Source organism: Chaetodon auriga, chromosome 15, assembly GCF_051107435.1.
Source record: "Chaetodon auriga isolate fChaAug3 chromosome 15, fChaAug3.hap1, whole genome shotgun sequence".
Lineage (NCBI taxonomy): Eukaryota > Metazoa > Chordata > Actinopteri > Chaetodontiformes > Chaetodontidae > Chaetodon > Chaetodon auriga.
This window is the reverse complement of record NC_135088.1, coordinates 9764602-9770000: the sequence shown is the minus strand read 5'-3', so window position 1 is coordinate 9770000 and position 5399 is coordinate 9764602.

Below are 5399 nucleotides of genomic sequence, written 5' to 3'. Positions count from 1 at the left end.
TTCTCTTCACAGCCACTGAGACAGTAATTGCTCAGCTGTCTGTCTCCTCTGCAGGACAACCACACACCAGGCTTCCTTTTCCAGATTGAAAAAAAAAAAGAAGAATGTAGAAAATAAAAGAGGCATACTTTTTCAGACATTGACCAGTGCTCTGCTTTTCACAGACTTTTGAAGTTCTTTATCTGACATTTCTCTCTAATCTCTGTCTCTGTTGCTTCTTTCACCATCTACACCCTTTCTTCTCCGTTTCATCAGTTTCTTCGGCAGCCTCTCTTCCTTCCACCTCTTTCATCTCGTCAGCAGAGCAGCTGGCACAGAGGTTAATAGGCTTGTCATTGATTTATTCTCAACTGCCCGGCACTTGTGCTGGCCTAAAGTCTTCAGCATTACATCTGCCCTGCTGCGGTTCCAATTGTCTGGCCATTTGAAGATGCTCAACTGTCCCATCTGTGTTGAAGATAAAGCTGCAAGTGGATCCATTGATTTACTGTTATCTGTCAAGTCCTACCCCCCCACCCCCCACCCCCCGCCCGGACCTATAACCACAGAGCGTATTTGATGAGGACGAGAGAGATTGGGTTGTTTGGAGCATTTAAAATCATTCACATCCAGCTGTGTATCAAGGAGCCTGGCAGACGGCACGCATTGATTGCCCTTTCATTGATTTACTATTACCTGCTTTGTCAGAACTAACCGCAAATCCCCCACTGATTCTCCACTGTGTCGCACATCCCTGAGAGGGAATAAGAAGATGAAAAGGATGGAGGCTAAAACTCAGAATCAGCAAGCAAACACGAGACAGCCAGGTTGTAAGAAACCTTGGACATCATTGGACATTTTTTGCCTCTTTAAAATTTAATACTGGACATCTATTAGTCCCAATTATTATTGCATACTAAACAAAAATAATGTTAAATCCAGCTGTTCTAAGACCCTCAGTTAAGAGTTCAAAATCGCACATTATCCCTGCAGCAGAGTACTGGGGAAGCAAACAGAATTGCATTAGAGTTGAGCCCAACATGCTGTACTTCATGGTGATAATGTTGGTGTGGAGGGACAAAAAAAAACAGTGGAGAGTCATCCCACCTCATCTCCTGTGCATAGGGCCCGTTTCCAAGCTAGCATGTGTGCACAGATTCATTAAGTCCTCTGTTGGGACTTAAAAAGAACACAGATGGCTGCATCATTAGAGAGAAAATATGGAACTACCAAGACTTAAAGCTGGTTTGGGTAAGAGTGACCTTCTGGCCAGAGAGGAGACTGATAGCTTGAGGGCTACTCTGACAGAGTTACAGCTACAGTGGGAGATGTTGATGGAATATTCTGTGGTGTTAAATGCCGTACTCCTCAGTAAAAAAGCAAAAGAAAGAGCTACGGTATGCACGCCTGAATTTACCATCTAACGCTTTCCTTTCTGTGAAAATGGGAGCAGCCATGTCATGGAGGTGGACTTTCCAGCTGCAGAGACAAGGGGAATTTTAAGCTTACAGGGGGACAATGGATGAAGCCAAGTGCGGGAACTTCTTGAGGAAAACTGGGTTATGAATGCCAAAGACCATACTCAGCGGCAAAGATTTATGTACTAACAGAACAATGACCTAAGCTTGCATCTCATTCAACATTGGTTGGCTTATGAACAAGAATGTTTAAGTCCTTGAGTGTGAGCCCAGACCAGAATCCCTTTGAAAATCTATGGACTCAGGACTCGCTGACATGATGAGCTGCTCACAGACACTCCCCTTTCAATTTTGACCAAGATGGGACAAATCTGGAAGGACTGATGGGTGTGTCCTAAAATCCAGATGTGCTAATCTGACTCAGATGAATCAAAGCTGCATCCACTGCGAAGACAAAAGAGGTTTCTGCAAAGTATTTACACAGCTGAGTTTTTATTCATTTCCAGGAGATTTATAAGAAGATTCTTATAACATTTTGGCTTTGCAGTCTGTGTTTCTTTGTGTGAAGTGTGGTCAGAAATCTAAACTTGCGAAATGCAGATGAACTCAAGTGTTTGCTGTACTCCATCTGTAGGTGGGGTAACGTAAGGTAATGGATGCTTCATTAGACTGCTACTCAATACGTCATCGGCATTAACATCAACAAGGACAGTAGCCCTTAGTCATGAGACCCTAACAGACGTCCAGTTTGGAGAACCTCAGTATTAATACATCAGCACAACCATAATTAAACCGTGAAATTACCATAATTACTACAGCTGAAAAGGGGTTTGTTTGACTTTAAAGTGAGAGAAGGAGGAATAGTGGGACACGGTACGGCTGACATCCTCTTACTAATTTTGGGCATGACTGCTGCAGTACCAGTGGCTTCATATATCTTATCATCCCAGAGCCTGTCTCGCTCTCTGTTGTTGTCTCTGTGTGTGTGTGTGTGTGTGTGTGTGTGTGTGTGTGTGTGTGTGTGTGCGTAATACACAAAGCAAAGCCCACACACAGGCCTGACTTGTTATGGTAAAGCTTAGTTCAATGGAGATTTGTCTGTCCACAGGATGTGTCTCCAGTTTATCACACCACTTACTGTACATGCTCCATAAACACAGCTATAATCCTTCTTAATGTAAACCTTGAGACTCGATACATTACACTAATGTACGTGCACCTTCGCAAGCACTGTATCATTAATGTCAAAGACAAATCTTATTACATAACTTTGCTGTTCTGGCTCGTGATTTAGAACAGTAGAGTATTTCAAGGCGTGAAGTGAACAGTGAAATACCAGCCTGAGCTGTTATAAATTACTACGTTTTATCCTTGTTTTCTTTCGCGTTTGTGACCAAAAAGGGACCTAAACATCTCAACCCTGATCTGGCCCATGAGCCAAACTGGCCGTAAATAAAGAGCCCAGCAATGACTCAAAAGTGTTCAAAAGAGTAATAATATTTTGATTGACCAGGGGACATTTTTCAGAAATATGGCTAACATTTAAAAAGGTTTGGGCTCTTTTTTAAATTTGGTGACACCAACAAACACTTTGGTTTTAGCCAATCTAAACAGACAACCACGTCTGTGGATCAGTCCTCCACTTTGACCCAGACTTTGGTGATCCCCTGACTTCTTATCTAGCACCAGCAGCAGGTCAAAGGTTTCCCTTATCCAATAAAGTATCTCAACATCTACTAAATGGATTCTAAAACAATAAATCCTAATGACTTTGGTGATCCTTTTTTTCCTCTAGCACCACCATGAGATGTCTCAGCCACTGGATGGTTTACCATCCATAATCCCCCCAGGATGACTTATTTTTCCTCTAGAGCTGAATCTATCTCACGCCGACTACCAGAGGAGAATAAAAAGTGGCCACACACTGAAACCAGAATTAATCTCTATAAGCCCAATGTAAACTGCACTCGTCATTTTTTTTTACCACCTTAACATTTCTCTAAAACGTTGCTGCCATTGTGTCTGCAAACATTAAACATCACTACCACTGCCATTTTTAAAGAAAAGTGTCCATAATGATATGCCAAATACTCCGTTTTAAACAACATTAAATGGTCTTAGTCAAAAACTTAAGAAAACTGACTTTTATATAGATGAAATGATGACCGTGAATATGAGCTGCAAATGAAATGGATTATGACTTACTGCTTGAGGCTGTTGACGTTCTTTCAGTTTATCTGATAAACTGTGTGATAAACCTCAATAGCTACAGTATAAAAATGGATCCAACAGTCCACGTTGCAGAGACAAATATGCCGTGGAGGGAAAATCAAGTTTTACAAGAACAGGCAGAAATGATAGTTTGGCTACTTACAGTCATAAATAGACATTTACTGAAGTCATTTGTTTTGTGCGGTTTGTCAAATGCTCAACATGATCAGAGGAGGTTTTATCATGATCAGCAGAGCTTCAGGCGCTAGCAGCAGGAAGACAGTGAGAAGAGTTTTGTATTTTCATTAGTAATATAACATATTACTCATATTTTGTGCTGCAGTTATTAAAAGAAAAGGCAGGAAATTGGATTGAAGGAGCAGAGATAACACTCACTGCATTTGTGAATACGGTATCGGGCGTTTATAATACATGTAGACAGCAGTGAAAAAAAAATTTCATTTCATGAAAAGTCAGCTGTCAAAATAGAGTCATCATCCTGATTTTCCTCCCTCAAGTGCAACATCACAACACTTCTCCTGACTTGTTTGCACCCTGTCTCCACAAGCGCCCTCTGTAATACGCAATGCAGTTTGGTTGTGGAAAAATCCAGCAGGCCTTGGCAGAGCTCAAAGGGCAATTAGCAACGCAATGAAATAAACCAGCAGAGTCTCCTGTTTGACAAGGGAAGGATTAAAAAGGTACTTTACCAACTGGTAGCTTGGTACAAAACCTCTGAGGTCTTGTCCTTTCAGTTCCAATGTACTTTTTCCCAAGATGTGATTCATGACTGTGTATTCACGCAAGGCCCGACAGTGACTCTGGTGCATGCATATAATAATTATAATAATAATGATAATAATGATAATTATAATAAACTTTATTTAGATAGCAAGTTCTTTACAAAATAAAATAAAATAAAAACCTGATAGGGCAGATAAAATGATAATGATAAAAAGGTCAAAGGGAAATAAAGAAAATAAAATGAAAAAGGGAAATAAAAAGCAGGAATAAAAACAGTATTTCCAAAAGCTTTCACAAAGAGAAAAGTTTTATGTTGAGACTTAAAAGAGGAGAGAGACTCAGAGTGTCTGAGTTCAGAAGGCAGTGAGCCCTCCATCTGATAACAAAACCTCAACGCCTTTGGTCACGAACCGTAACCAGGGAGTAACCACCAGAGCTCCATCCTCAGATCTTAATGGTCAAAAGGTCACAAACCAGGTCAGCAGATCAGAGATGTGCTTAGGGGCAAGACCATGTAAGGCTTTGAAAGTAAGCAATAAAAGTTCTCTAGCTGCAATATCATGTCCCCGCTCCCGTGCCCGTCCTTACTCATGCATCTGCATTACTTCACTCCCTTATATATGTTTACATTGCTATCGTGTGCGCCACAGCTGGACTGCCTCCAGGCAACACAGCAATGTGATCACAAAGCGAGCCTGAGACACCACCGTGTCTTCTGTGGATTATTCGGTAGCAGTCGGAGTCAAATTAGATTTTTGTATCAGGGTTGTCTGCTAATGCATCCTGGCGTGATTGGATAATAAAAGTCACAATGAAACGACAGGAGTAACGACAGCCTCAGACAGCCAGCATGAATTAAAGTGGCCGGGGTCGCTCCTCTCTTTGTGGTCGAGGCGTCCTGTCAGCCTGCCTAAGAAGGTGCCTAAGTGATGATCTAATCCTAATCTAATTAGATCTAATCGAGCTTGATGTGATGTAATCTGATGCGGTTAACGTGCAGTGATTGGATTTCTTAGAATGGTGAAAGAGAGACTTGTAAACACCAGG